At 40.9% G+C, this 15,794-nt stretch overlaps 1 protein-coding gene across 3 annotated transcripts in view; it reads left to right on the forward strand.

Moving 5' to 3' along the window:
• The first annotated feature begins 2,220 nt into the window (after positions 1-2,220).
• The window catches only part of SGK3 (serum/glucocorticoid regulated kinase family member 3), a 107,249-nt gene continuing 93,675 nt past the window's right edge, over positions 2,221-15,794 (forward strand). For 2 of the 3 annotated variants that reach the window (XM_061123419.1, XM_061123417.1), the window contains exon 1: positions 2,221-2,370. The gene's annotated coding sequence lies outside the window, so the exon portion shown is untranslated. The remainder of the gene's footprint in view (positions 2,371-15,794) is intronic. The other variant, XM_061123420.1, reaches the window with a different exon arrangement.

Raw genomic sequence — 15,794 nt, forward strand, 5'->3', positions numbered from 1 at the left:
AATTGACCATTCTTTATAGAGGTGGTGGTTTAGTCGCTAAGACGTGTCCAACTCTTGAAACCCCATGGACTGTAGCCTGCCAGGCTCCTCTGTCCATAGGATTCTCCAGACAAAAATACTGGAGTGGTTGCTATTTGCTTCTCCAGGTGATCTTCCTGACCCAGGAATCGAACCCAGGTCTCCTGCATTGCAGGCAGATTCTTTACCAACTGAGCTACCTGGGAAGCTCCATTCTTTATAGTAGTGCAAATGAAATATGAAAATTGGCATTTTTATATGTGTTAAAGCTATAATAATGTGAAGACAATCATCAGTCAGTTGATAATACATTCCAGCCATTCTACTAGGTTCATTTGATCCTGATAGCAATTTCATGAGATAAGCACTATTACTATGTGTTTTGGATGTCCCAGGTGACTTAATGATAAAGAATCCGCCCACCAATGCAGGAGTCAAAGTTCTGTCCCTGGGTTGGGAGGAGCCCCTGGACAAGGAAATGGCAATCCACTGCAGTATTCTTGCCTGGAGAATCCCATGGACAGAGAAGCCTGGTAGGCTACAGTCCATGGGAGTTGCAGAGTTGGGCATGATTAAGCATACACACATGTTCTATGTGTTTTACTGAGGAGAAAAAAGTACTATTATCATCGTTAAGTTTTTGATGAAACCATTGTTCAGAGAGGTGAATTTGAAGTAGAGAGTGGCAGAGCCACAGCTTAAATCTGAGTCTGATTCCAAAGCTTGTGCTCATGATTTCTACATTGTAAATATAACAGATGACAAAATATTTGCCCTATCTCATGAAATGAATCATATTAGCAAACAAAATATTGGAACCCAGAGTCTAACAAAAAAACTCTGTTTTAAAAAAAGTCCTTACGTGAATGTACGTGAAACCTTTTATAAAGGCATAAACATCAGCTAGATATTGCTGAAAATTTGATAGCTTTTACAGTGAAAACTTGGAAATTGGAAACCTAAAGGAAAATGGAGATATAATCTATATCTATAGGTGAATATGATTAATCAAAGCCATCAGCCTTAAAGTGTGTCCTTTTAATTAAGTGAAAAAGTCCTTCAATAGGTCTTGAATATATTTATGACCTCTAGTGTTCTGAGAAATCAAGCTATTAAATTGTAGCTCTCAGATTGTAAATGCAAAATATCCAAAGTCTTATTAGCTTATCAGTTGAACATTGCCCACCAACCTTCCTGTCTTGAAATGTTTGTGGAAGATGGGTGTGTGTGTGTGTGTGTGAGTGTTGTGTTCTTCACAGTAGGAGGACAAATTTCTCTTGAAAAGGTAATGGTTACCAGATGTTTGTTTTTCAAACAAAAGAAAAAAAAGTTGAAAAATAGTAATAGCCAGGTATTTGTCTATCATCTCACTTGGAGTTCATTGTCACAAAACTTCCTCTTGTCTGAGAAATTTTTCAGTCCCGTGAACATGGCTTTCACTAAGAGATCACACTGATCACTTGTTGATTTTGTTACCAGAGGAATTTCTTTAGCTTCTCTGAGCTTTATAGTGTGGATTGCTTTGTGTGGACCTCAGAAAAAATATACAAAGGACCACTGGCGATATGTTGATTTGTATCTATTGGATTTTAATATGTACTGTACTTTATGCCTATTTTCCCAATATATACATATATATTGAGAGAGAGGGATCCAGAAATAACTGTGGAAAGGAAATTTCTCTGTATACAGGATCTGCCACTTTGTGAAAGCGCTCTCCCATCTTACAAAGGCCAAAACTCTGCTGATGAAAAAGTAGAAAATTGTGCAAATAATGCTAAATGAAGCACAGCTGTTCCCCTAAAATTATCTGGATACTTTGCATTACACCAGTACACATGCCCACCAGGCCATTCCCGGGCGGCTCTGGGGGAGCCTCCGGGGTTCGGGCGGTCCTGCCCCCTGCGCGCACCAGGCTCAGGATCCCCGGCCGGGCCCGGGCACGATGGCCCACAGCGCTCCTGGGCCCCAGGGCAGCGGTCACTACACGCGGAGCAGCGGAAAACCCCGGGGAGTCTAGGCGGGTTACCGCGGGGTCCCCCGAACTTGGCGCCCCGGGCGAGGCTGGGGGCTCTCGCGAGGGTCCTCGGGGAAGCGGGCGGAGCGCGGGTCTCCGCGGCTGGGGGTATCGCCCAGCCCGCGGCTCCGGCCCGGGGCGGGCCGCCCCTCTGCCCGGAGCGGGCGCCTTCCCCGCGCGCTGCCGGTCGCCCGGCTTCGCCCTGCGGGAGGAGCCGGCCGCCGTGACGCGTCTGGGAGGAAACGCCAGCGCCCGGCGGCCCTGCCGGGAAGGAAGAAGCACGAGAGCGCTCGGCTTCGCGACCGCCGCGCGGGGAGGCAGCATCGCGGAGCCGGGTAGGTGCGGGGCGGCGGGGGCCCGGGGCCGCGGGGTGGGCGAGCGGCCGGGCCGCAGTAGGGCCCTCGGGCGGGTGGGACCGGGCGGGGCGAGGGGACCCGGGCCTCCTCGGCTGCCTCTTTCTGGAGCAAATGTGACTTTCCCGGGTCCCGTGGCGGCGCCCCCGTCCTTCAGCCCGGAAACCTCCGCGTTGGTCGGGTGGGAAAAGCCGTTCCCTCGCCCAGCCCTCGAGTGTGAGAGTTTGTGTTCTTTGTTTCCTCGAGGTGAATTCGGTTTCTGCTTTCTGATTTCTAAACGCCCGAGGGGTGTCCCCGGGGACGGATGTTGTTAATCCGAGTGCAGCTTCGGAACCGGGAACCGGGAGGGTGGGAGACCCCCCACCTGAGGTCGAAAGTGGGTGCAGGTTACCCGTGAGGATCTGCGAGGGCATGGAAATCCTTAACCTGTTGGCAGCGAACCTGCTGTCTGAGACCTTAATGCGTGGCTCTCCTTTAAGCTCTCTGTGATTTGAACCCTTTTCTGTCCCTTTTAAGGTGCATTTGGCTCTGTTGATTCCCAGTTGAGCACTGGTATGTGCCATCTAGAAATGCTTTGAGATTTTTAGATTTTGTCATTTTTAGTGGTGGTTACCGGGAATGACAGAAAAGAGAAAGAATCCATCTGTTGAAACTTAAACTCTTAGGTTATTTAATTTAGTAGTGATTTCTGAACCACGACTAGAGTTTCAGTTCTGCACAAGGCTGTACAGATACACTTGAGATGCAGAGCACGACAGTTTCTAAATCTTTATCAGGGTTAAAAAAAAAAAATAGTAGACCGTTGTGTATTTTGATTCTCTACTTTGTCAGTAGGTTGATCATTGACCCAGCCAATCTGGGAAGTGCTTTTTTATTTATCAAACACTTAGGTAGCTCTGTGTTACAGTAGACATGTGTTTGGCTCTTTCTAAGTGTTTCTAAGTGTTTTATAAATATTAACTCAAATTGTTAACTTAAAATGTTAAATTATAGCAGTTCTAGCAGTGTCCAGGCTATGCATACTTCAGTTCCCTGAATGTCACTGCAAGAGCTTTTAGAAACAGAGGAAGTTTCAGGCATATTTTAGGACTGGGTGTGCCTTCTAGCCGGCTTGGCTTCCAGTCCAGTAAAGCAAGCCATCACCCATCTACTCCCCTGGGGGAAGGGAGTGTGGAAGGAAGGGAGTGAGAACTCTTCTTACAGATTTCTGGCCAGATCGCTAGCATCTTCCATATCATGGTCCTTCTCAACTGGACAGAATGCCCATCCTTAACTAACTTTGAGGAGACCAGAACTTCCTCTTTCTTCAGCTGCCACTGCACTGAACTTAATTCTGTTTCCTTCCTAACATATTTGACAATTGGTAAGACTGTAGCTTGGGTTTCCCTCGTGGCTCACGTGGCAAAGAACCCACCTGCAATGCAGGAGACCCAGGTTTGATTCCTGGGTCAGGAGGATTCCCCTGGAGAAGGGAATGGAAACCCACTGCAGTATTATTGTCTGGAGGATTTCATGGACAGAGGAGCCTGGCAGGCTATAGTCCATGGAGTCACAAAGAATCAGACACGATTGAGTGACTAACATATACACACAGACATGACTGTAGCTTAGATTTGAGGGTCAGACTGAACTTGAAATATACTATAAAATAGAACATTTTTGTTTGAACACATCCACATAACAAACAACACTTTGTAATTTTATTACCATTTGCTGTAAACTGTAAAACTCAGGTAACACTGAGTTGATGGGTCAACCTTCTAGGTAACCATTTTGTGATTTGCAGATATATTGAGAGAATATTTTCCAGAGTTAAGCACCCTCTTCAGATGGATGCCTTAGCCTGATGGCCAGATGGAGACCCAAAACAGTGACTGAAATAAGTATGGTTCTTGTCATTATGGTGGTTATGAATCTAATGTCAAAATCCGCACGTCATACTAGCTTTCTCTGTTTCATATATTTAAATTTCCAGGGAGATGATGAAATGACACTCTGAGCCTTATTTAATAAGATTGTGAAGTGTCTCCTGGAAGCAAGAAGGCTCACTTTCTTCTGATTTAATTTTATGGCACATAGACATTCAGGAGTTCAGTTCAGCCAAATGACAACCAACACTTCCATGGGTTACAGAATGCTCCCGCATATGCTTATTTGCTCTTCAGAGAGACCTCATGAGCTGGATAGCCAGTTTTCATTCCTGCTTTACAGATGAGGAAACTGAGGCATAGAAATATGAAAGTGCTTTAGCCTGGATAGCACAGCTGGTAAGAGGCAGAGCTTGAATGGAGAGCAGGTGTGTGGACAGTGCCTGGCACGTGCCAGCCTGTAATAAACATTTGTGGAATGAATGACTCCCAATGACTTCAGACTTCTTGCTGTATTTCAAAACATTATGTGTTGAGTTGTCACACCATAGTTGAGTTGTGACTAAGGGATTGCCAGGCCTAATCTAACACCTCTCTTTTTCAAACAGTATCTGCTACAACATAATTTCTACAAAAGGGATGAGCTGGAAAGCCCTTTGAACTCATTTCTTGGAACTGATCATCTCTGATGTTTGAAAAAGCAAATAAGTTGGGTATTTTTTCCCCTTTTTTTCAAGCATCCTACTTTTCCCCCCTCTGATTTGGAGTTGCCATTGGACACATGGTTCTCGTGGTTGTGTTGACAACTTTCTTGTCTCTTCCTGATCATTCGAGATCATTTACAATCACTGTAGGTTTTCATTGTAAATGAACTCAGTTAAGCCACCTGGTTTTATGAGCAAGTTCAAACACAGAGATCATAGGTATTATAATTTTTTTGAAGTGTTTGACATCACTGCTGTGTTTTTTGAAGTGTTACAATTACTGTAGTATTTCAAAAAACAAACAAAAATCCTCAACTTTTCTCCTTCAAGTGTAACTCTGTGTATCCTAAAGTATGTTTCCGCCACATGGATAACCTTTAATGAGAGAGGAAAATATGGCCATTACCTGGTGGGAGGAATTGGGAAGGGCTATGGAGGAAAATGAGAGATGGGGTGGGCTTTCCCATGAGGAATTTTAGGTGTTGAAACCCTTAATGAAGCCAGACTGAGTCATCTGCCTGTCAACGTTCTTTTGTATGGGGGTGGAATAAAATACTTTTGAAACCTGCCTTGTTTCAAAACCTACTTTACCTTTTCCAATCCTCAGGGATTTTTTTTTTCCTTCCCTTTTTGAAAAATTCCTGTAATTACAGGCTAAAACTGCTGATTCATGAAACTCAAATTATGTAACATGTTATTCCTGACAGAAGCAGCCCCCATATTATGTTAAGGGACTCTGTTTTCCTTTACCTATTGCATTCTTTATGGTGGAGTCTTTGTTCTCATTTCACTTTTTAAAAAATTTAATGGAGGAGAAGGAAATGGCAACCCACTCCAGTATTCTTGCCTGGAAAAGTCCATGGACAGAGAAGTCTGGCAGGCTGCAGTCCATGGGGTTACATAACTGAGCATGTGGGCACGAGGATGGAGGGAGATGGGTTGGTAGCAATAAACTGGTAGAACTTTAAAAAAAAAAATTAATGGAGAAAGATAGTACTGATTCCATATCTGGTAGTTCATGTCAAAGAAATTTTAACTCCATACTAACTCTGAGTTGTCATTGCTGAAGAAGACAACATGGAAATCTGATGTTGGAGGCTGTTTCAGAGCCTCAAGAAGTAAAATGTTATTGCCTGTCTGAAGCTGAGCTAGAGTTTTCAAGGAGAACTAGGAAGGGTAAAATCTTCTTGCCCTTGACCAATTTCTCAGGGCCTTTCCTGTGTCTGACAGGTCCCGAAAACCTGCTTTTGGTACATCTCCTTGTAGCCACAGTTTCTTCCATTATTCAACACTGAAATCTGTTTTCCTGCAATGAGGGTGAGTGAAAGAAGGGTGATTATGTATGGCAAATTGTGCAGGCTTCCCTGATAGCTCAGTTGGTAAAGAATCCACCTGCAATGCAGGAGACCCTGGTTGGATTCCTGGGTCCGGAACATCCACTGGAGAAGGGATAGTATTCTTGGGCTTCAAGTCCAAGCTGAAGCCCACTCCAGTATTCTTGGGCTTCCCTTGTAGCTTAGCTGGTAAAGAATCCGCCTGCAATGGGGGAGACCTGGGTTCAATCCCTGGGTTGGTAAGATCCCCTGGAGAAGGGAGAGGCTACCCACTTCAGTATTCTGGCCTAGAGAATTCCATGAACTGTATAATCCATGGGGTTGCAAAGAGTCAGACAAGACTGAGTGACTTTAAAAAGCAAAAAGGAGAGGGATAATATGTAAGATGGAAAGTGGGCTTCCGTGGTGGCTCAGATAGTAAAGAATCTGCCTGCAATTCGGGAGACCTGGGTCTCATCCCTGGGTCCCATCTCTGGGTCCCGTCCCTGGGTCACAAGATCCTCTGGAGGAAATGACAACCCACTGCAGTGTTCATGCCTGGGAAATCCCATGGACAGAGGAGCCTGGTGGGCTACAGTCCATGGGGTTGATACAACAGAGCGACTAACACATCTAATGTATTCAGATGCACAATCGAACTCACTGGCGGACTAGCCAATCTACTGGCTGCTGGATGGAAAGTCCTCAGTCCAGTGGGGCTTCACTAAGGACTTGACTGACTGCTTCCTTGAGTTGAAAAATGAGAAGGAACTTTATTATTCTAGTTATTTACCTCCTTGTTTTTTAAAATAAAAATAGGTCGAAGTTAAAATAATCTGATTTCCAACTCAGCATCCACACATGCAGACAAATATGTATAAGGACGAGTATATAGGCTATATAATCTAATGCACATATATATTACATGTGTGTGTGTCGCTCAGTTGTATGTGGTCAGCTAAAATGGAATATAGAAATCATCTCCTTAATTTCTTAGTTTCCCAAGAAAACACTGTATGTCATCTTTTTTCTCATTTTTATTTTAGTTTGTCTCTTACATTTTCTAAATATTCTTTTTAATTAAAAATATATGCCCTTAAATCTAAGCAATTGAGAAGTGTGTAAAGGAAAAAAAATAAGTCCTCTTCACTCTAATCTTACTGACGAAGGTGACCACTGCTGGGTTTTTATTTTCTTCTAGTCTTGACCCCGTGCTTATATAAGTATGTATATCTGTAAATATACACAAAGTTTTTTAAAAATGGGACTCATTCTATACAGTTTGTCCTTTTATCTCTTATTTAACACCTTATCATGAACATCTATAGGTCCGCGTCATTGGTTTTGACAGCTGCATAATATTCCACTTTGTAATTAATTTATCCATTTTCTATTTCTCTTATCTATATGTTCACTATTTTGTATCTTTTAAAAAATATTAAATCACCAAAGTAATACATTTTTAAGAATTTTTAAGAAAAATTAAAAGAAGAAAAAGAGGAAATAAGAATCATCAGTAAACCTACCACTCAATCACTGTTAGTATTTTAGAGTATATTTTGTAAGCTTTCATATGTATGTGTATATCCATATTTCCAATGCCATTAAAAATTTCCCTTATACAGGGTTGTTTTGTTGCTTAGAGAATCATGTTTGTTTAGTCAGCCAATGTCAGAGATTCCAGGCACTTTGGAGCCAGTTCTTTTTACTGTATTTCCTGGCCACCTGCCATTCCCCAAACCTGAATAACACTACTGGAAATTTATACTAGTGCTCATAAAGGGGATGAGGTGAGGGTGTGGGATGGACCAAAATAACCATCCAAATCAGCATAAAGCATGTATCCTGTTGATGGAAGTGAGTCAACATTTGTGTTCTGTGCACATCTAAAATACAAGATATTTAAGAAGAGCAATGATAGAATATTCATATATCATCAATTATGGTCATAAAAGGAAAAGCAGAAATAATGGACCTGAACCAAGGGGAAAGAGTTGAATTCAGTTGAAGATTAGAACTGTTGAACTTTAGATGTTTTGAAATAGTCTCCTAATGATAAGTACATTGTGTGGAGTAATTGGCTTAACAGAGCTCCCTCCAATGGTAGGAATAGGTGATCTTGAAGTTTCTTGTGATCCTCATCTTATAGGCTGTCTCAGAGTTAGTTGATTTAGAATAATTTCATGCATACAACTGTCTAGTTACTAACCCCACCAGCTTTTCCAGACAGTGTCTGTCTGGGCTAATCTCTCCACCCTCTTTTTCTCCTAGACAAGCTGTGACCCACACTTTCCTCCTGTATCCTTCTGTGGCTTCCCCCCACTTTCTGAGAGTTTAGTCTGTCTTTTAACCTTGTTCTCTTTATTCTCTTCTTCCTGCTTTTGCTTTAAGAATATTTCTCTCTGTCCTTTTTCCATTCCACCCTCTTTATTTTGGTCTTGAGCAAAAAAGATACTAATCATGGCGATGCTGTTAAGAACAAGCCTTTAATAAGGAAAAGGAAAGCTTTTAGTTTGGGAGGAAAGGTAGACATTATAAAGAACTAGTGTTTGAGAATACCCAGTAATTCCTTCCAAAATTTCCACAGAAGTCTCCACCCACCTCTTCGTCTCTAAATAAGCTGTTTTTTTCCTTAAGCATTGGCATGTATGATAAAATTTAAAACTATTTATAATTTTTTTTGATTCGTGTCATGGCAGTAGCATTATTTTGTGCCATTTTTTTTTTTCTCATTGAAGATGTTAACCATGTTATAGATTGAGTAGTGTTTTGGTCTTAAAAGCTCACTTCTAGATAAGATCACTGTTCCCTTTAGAAAATATTGGGTAGGCAAAAAAGTTCGTTTGTGTTAGGTTTAGACATCTGGTTTAAAAGCGACCTCTTTGTCTTTAAGTAGAAGACTAAGAAGGTTCAGTTCAGTTCAGTTCAGTCGTATCCAATTCTTTGCGACCCCATGGACTGCAGCACCCCAGGCTTCTCTGTCCATCACCAACTGTTAGACCGAAGGTTAGCAGTCTTTGAGAAGTGCTGTGTCAGAGTTCCAAACCCTTTTCTTCCAGCCTTTCATCAGCAGAGAAATGCATTGTTGAGAAGCACATGTAGATCAGCCTTCCATTCTTGGGAGTTAGAGAAATGGTGCTGGATGCAGGAATATCCCTGGAAGCTCTCTCAAGAGATACATGTGGGTGATTAAGCCCAGGTAGCTGACTTTATAGCAGCTCCAGCTCACCTATAACAAGGCCTGAGCCAAATATTATAAGGAGCTCAGGACCAAGGCAATAGCTATTTAGGCTGCACTGAGAATTAAGGCCTGTTTTTTCATAAGCAGGAATGAAAAAGGTTTTAAAAAGATATTTTTACCCAGCTTCCAGACAGCCTGGTGGTAACATTGATGATGGCTTAAACATGAAAGCACTGTTTTATTTGCTTATTTGAACCTGGACCACTGTTAATAAACAGTCAGAAGTTAAGACTTTACTGTAATTTAAAAAAATTGGTTCTTAGTTTTATATTTCTAAGTGTACATATTTGTTCATAGTTTACATTTTAGTCCATTTCAACATCAATACTTTTCTTTTTCTTTCTAATTCATCTGCTTTTACCCCCTACTCTCTCTTCTCATGAATTTTTGGTTTAATTTATTTTTTGTTTGTTGGGAAATTATCTTTTTAATTAATGAAAGATACGATGCTTCAGTGTTTGGCTGCAAAGGATTTTTCAGAGATTTATGAAACTATGCCTCCTTCCTTGATTTTTGTGTCTGCCATACGCTGTGCTGTACTGTGCTTAGTCGCTCAGTTGTGTCCGCCTCTTTGCAACCCCATGGACTGTTGCCCACCAGACTCCTCCATCCATGGGAATTCTCCAAGAAAGAAAGTATTCAGTATCCAGTAGTATCCAGTAGAGTGGGTTACCATGCCTTCCTCCAGGGGATCTTCCCAACCCAGGGATTGAACCCAGGTCTCCCACACTGCAGGCAGATTCTTACCATCTGAGCCACCAGGGAACCCCCGTGTCTGACATAGATTTCCTTTATTTCTAATTCCTACTAACATTAACATCATTTATTTCTGTTCCTGCCTTTAAAAGCCCACTCAAGTGTGAACAGAAGCCCCTGTCCCATTGAATTTATTTGTTGCTTTAATCAGTCTTTAAAACAAAGAGGTAGGTGACTTAGCCAGCAAAATCAAATTCACTCAGGCATAGCAGAGGAATTATAGTTCAGGAGACCTGGGTTTGATCCCTGGGTTGGGAAGATCCCCTGGAAAAAAGAATGGTTACCTACTCCATTGTTCTTACCTGGGAAATCTCATGGACAGAGGAGCCTGGCGGGCTATAGTCCATGGGGTCGCAAATAGTCAGACAAGACTGAACGACTAACACACTTTATAGTTTAGGACGTGCAAACTATAGTGAACTGTAGGTGAGTCCAAAGAACAAAGGAAAGGAGAGGTCTTTTCAAGAGAAAAGGAAGAGAAGTTGGGAGGGACTGTTTTTGAACAGAAGTCCTTTGGAGGAGAGAGAAATCAGGGTTATGGCAGCCCCTTATTGGCTTAGTTGTTGAACTTCTCATTGGCTGGGCTGATGCTGAGCAAGGAGAAAACTTCCTTCCTCCTGCAGGGGTGTATGAAGTAAGCATCCTGTTGAGGTCTGCAAGCAGCCACCACCAGGGTAATGTGTGAAAGCACTCCCTTCAGGGCTTTCTGACTGTAGTTTATCTTATTTTTAAATTTAATTATTTTTTAAAACAATTTTGTCCCTATTAAAAATTTTTAATTGAAATACAATTGACTTACAATTTTATATTAGATTCAGGTATATGACCTAGTGATTCTATATTTTTATACAATATAAAATGGTCACCACGGTAAGTCTAGTTACCATCTGTCACCATACAAATTATAGTATTATTGGCTGTTTCCCGTATTCTGTACATTACATTCTCGTGACTTATTTTATAGCTGGAAGTTTGTCCCTTTTACTGTTCCTCACCTATGTCACTCATCCCCTACCCCTCCTCCCTATTGCCAACCACCAGTTTGTTCTCTGTATTTATGAGTCTGTTTTTGTTTTGTTATGTTTGTTCATTTGTTTTGTCTTTTAGATTCTACTTACAAAAGTGAAATCATATGGTATTATCTGTCTGACTTATTTCACTTAAGCCTAATACCCTCTGGGGCCATCCATGTTGTTGCAAATGGCAGTGTTTCATTTTCTGTGACTGAGTAATATTCCATTGGGGGTCTCAAAGAGTCAGACACAACTGAGTGACTGAACTGAACTGAATATTCCATTATGTATTGCCACATCTTCTTTATCCATTTATTTGTCAATGTAGCCTTAGATTGCTTTCATATCTTGGTTATTGTAAATAATGCTGTGATGAACATGGGGCTGTTTCTGTTTTCTTTAGGAAAATACACAGGAGTAGAATCGTTGGATTGTATGGTAGCTCTGTTTTTTAAATTTTTGAGGAACCTCCCTGCTGTTCTCCATGATGGCTATACCAATTTATATTCCTACCAACAGTGCATGAGGGTTCATTTTTCTTTACATTCTTAACTAACATTTGTTATTTTTTGTCTTTTTGATGATAGCCATTCTAATAGGTGTGAGTGATATGTCATTGCAGTTTTGATTTGTGTTTCCCTCATGATTAGTGAAGTTGAATATCTTTCATGTGTCTATTGGCCATCTCTATATTGTCTTTAGGGAAGTGTCTGTTTAGGTCCTCTGCCTATTTTAAAATTGGGTTATATGTTTTGTTTTGCTTTTTTCTGATGTTGAGTTGTATGAGTTCTTTGTGTATTTTGGATATTAACCCCTTATCAGAGATATCATTTGTAAATATTTCCTCCTATTCAGGAGGCAGGCTTTTCATTTTGTTGATAATTTCCTGCCTTGTGCAAAAACTCTTTAGTTTGATGTTTACTTTTGCTTCTGACCATTTTAAATGAGGTTTCCGTTTTTCATATTCACACTCTCATTGGAACATTTTAGGAGTTAAAAATTTGCCTTTGAGATGCAGAATGATATATATAAATTGCTTTGTCTTTCTGTGTAGAAAAATAATGTATTTTTGCTTCATCTAAGCGTAAAGAATGATGCATAAGAAATTAACAGTGTTTATCTATTTTGGAGGTTGGGTGATGAGAACTAGGTGGGTAGGGAAAGGGGAGGGAAGCAAACTTTTCACTGAGTCTCTTTTATATTTTCTTGGGGTGTTTTAACCAGGTGAATATATAACCCCCTGTAAAAAATAATGTAAAAATTATGTCTGTGAGTTCCCTGACCTCAAATATATATGTATATTTCTGTTGTCCCTTTTCCATATGTCTTTAGTAAAAAATTTTTAAGAATGCACATATAGATGAGTCTCAAAGGATTGGTAGTATTTTGTAGGCATCTGGCCCTGGCTTTGTTCCCTTTCAGGAGCACTCTCAAGTCCTGTGACTAAATTCATTATGAAGCCTTCCTATAGGAAATTCTAATATTGCAAATATGGCCAAACCTTGAGTTATTGTTGGCTTCTTTGAAGAACCATTTAACTGAAATTGTCTGCAGCATCCTACAAACTGGATATTCAGTTTTTCCTAATAAAACTGTTATATAATACCAATATAATCAGTACACAGTTAAGTGATTCCCAGCCCCCCCCCCCCACTTTGATATCTTGTATCCTATCATCATGGTTATATTTCCCCTACTTAAAATTATATGAATTTGGTCTTTTAGAAAATAAAGATTTGTTTATTTTTAGTATTCAGATAACTCTGCTCTTTTCAGTGTATGCTAAACCCACGAGTTTCATTCATCATGATTTTTGTAGTTTTTGTCATTTGTCATATGTATTTTACCCTTTGGAGAACAAAGAGAAACTAGTATTTATTTTGTACCTACCATGTGCTCGGTGCTTTAGAGATATTATTACATTAAATACTCATAGTAACTGTGGGGTAGGTGGAGGTTTCATTTTACAGATGAACAAGTAGGATCTGGGCTTCCCTGGTGGCTCAGCAGTAAAGAATTTGCCTGCCAATGCAGGAGACCTGGGTTCGATTCCTGGGTCAGGAAGATCTGCTGGAGAAGGCAATGGCAACCCACTCCAGTATTCTGGCTTGGGAAATCCCATGGACAGAGGAGCCTGGTGGGCTATACTCCATGGGATCACAGAGAGTCAGACACGACTACAACTCAGCAACTAAACAACAATGGCAAATTAGGGTTTAGTGAGGCCTTGAAGGTGGCCTCGTGTGGCCATCACGGGGCAGCGCTGATCTGAAGCTGGTCTGGTCTACTTAGCTTTACCAGGGGGTCCCCTCTGCCTTTGAGAAGGGGGTAAAGGCTGAATCCTTTCAAAGACCCTCATCAGAGAGAACAGGCAGAATTGATTTATAGGTAACTCTGATTACCATCTACTGATGAGGCTGTGGTTAAATGAGTTTTGAAAACTGGCCTTTCATTTTTACTGTATGGTTCTGAGATGGTATTCATTTTTCATCTAGAAACTGTTGCCAGACCTCAGGAAAGAAGCTGACTGAAAATGTTTTAAATATATTACTTCCCTAATAGAAAGGAGCTTAAAATCCTAAATTTAATTCCTGAATATGTTAAATTCTGAACCTACAGAATTTGAATGTCTTATTTGTTATCTGTAGAGCTGTCAAGTTCATACTGTTAGCAGCCAATATCCAATGAACTTTACCAACTCTAACAAATGCTGTTGCCATATTCTAAAATCCTGTATTGGTGATAGCTGGCCTCATTTATATTAATCCTTGGAAAGAGAGCCATCTGCAGATACCATCTACCATTTTGCTGATTCTTGTTGGATATTAGCTAATGCAAGAATATTGTGTCTTGGCAGAAAGTATTCTTTAAAGGATGAGCTCCTGTTAAACAAGTAGGGATGAAAGAACATTTATGATTCTGTTATCTAATAAAATATACTTATGTTTTGAACAAATGGTGAGAAAGACACTGAGGAAATTCACATGACTCGAAAAGTTTAAAATGTCACAGAGGTGAATGGAGAAGACAGAATAAATCCATAGCATATTCTCTTACATTTAATATTTTAAGGAGAAAAGCAGCTTTATTGAGACTTAATTGATATGCCATCAAATTAATCACTTTAAAGTGTACAATTCGGTGCTTTAGTCACAGAGCTGTGCAGGCACCGTCACTATCTAATTCCGGAACGTTTTCATCATCCCCGCCAAAACCCTGGCCTCGTTAGCAGTCTCTCACCCTCAGTCCCTGCCAGAGTCCCCCAGCTCCCCGCCGGCCGCCGCCGCGCCCTCCGCGCTCCGCCTCTCGCAGGGATCGATTTCTTTTCCGTAGCTATGTGCTCAGTGGCTAAGTCCTGTACGTTCTGCGATCCCATGGACTGTAGTCCTCCAGGCTCCTCTGTCCCTGGGGATTCTCCAGGCAAGAATATTGGAGTGGGTTGCCTTGCCCTCCTCCAGGGGATCTTCCCGACCCAGGGATCGAACCCAGGTCTCCCGCATGGCAGGCGGATTCTTTACAGAGAAGCCCCTTCCGTAGGTGTTTGCCTATCCTGGATATTTCATAAAAAGTGAAATCTTACAGGAATTTGCTGGCGGTCTAGTGGTTAAGACTTGGTGCTTTCACTGACGTGGCTAGGGTTCAGTCCCTGGTGTAGGGAACTAGGAAGTGCTTGGAAAGCTGCTTGGAGTGGCCAGAAAAAAAGTGGAATCTTACAATATGTGGTCTCTTGTGACTGGTTTGTTTTACTTAGCATAATGTTTTTGAGGTCCATCCACACTGTAGCATATAGTACTTCATTTATTTTTATTGCTGAAAAATATTCCTGTTTTTCAGTATATCATATTTTGCTTATTCATTTATATATTAGTGGATAGTTGGATTGTTTCCACTTTTTGACGATTATTAATAAGGCCGATGTGCATATTCATCTGCAGGCTTTTGTATGAACATGTATTTTCGTTTTTGGGTGTATACCTTGCGACAGAATTGCTCGGTCATGTGTAACTCAGTTTAACTTTTTGAGGAATTGCCAAACTGTTTTCCAGTGTCTGCACTGTTTTTCAGTCCCACCAGCAAGGTTTGAGGGTTCAAATTTCTCCACATCCTCACCAACATTGATTATCTGTCCTTTTTGGACTTTCGTCATTTTAGTGGGTTTGAAGTGGTATGTCACTGAGGTTTTGGTTTTCATTTTCTTAATGGCTAATGATATTGAGCATCATTTATGTGCTTGTTGACCATTTGTAACCTTCTTTGGAGAAATGTCTATTCCGTTCCTTTGTCCATTTTTTAATAGGGTTATTTGTCTTTTTTGCTGAATTGTAAGAGTTCTCTATACATTTTGGATGCGCAGATTATATGATTTACAAACATTTCTCCTATTTTGTGGATTTTCTCTTTACTTTCCTAATGGTTTTCTCTTGAAGCACTGAAGTTTTTCACTTTGATGAAGTTCAGTTAATTTTCTCTTCTGTCACTTGTGCTTTTGATGTCATGTTATTCACCTAAGA

This window comes from Dama dama, chromosome 21 (genome assembly GCF_033118175.1).
Source record: "Dama dama isolate Ldn47 chromosome 21, ASM3311817v1, whole genome shotgun sequence".
NCBI lineage: Eukaryota > Metazoa > Chordata > Mammalia > Artiodactyla > Cervidae > Dama > Dama dama.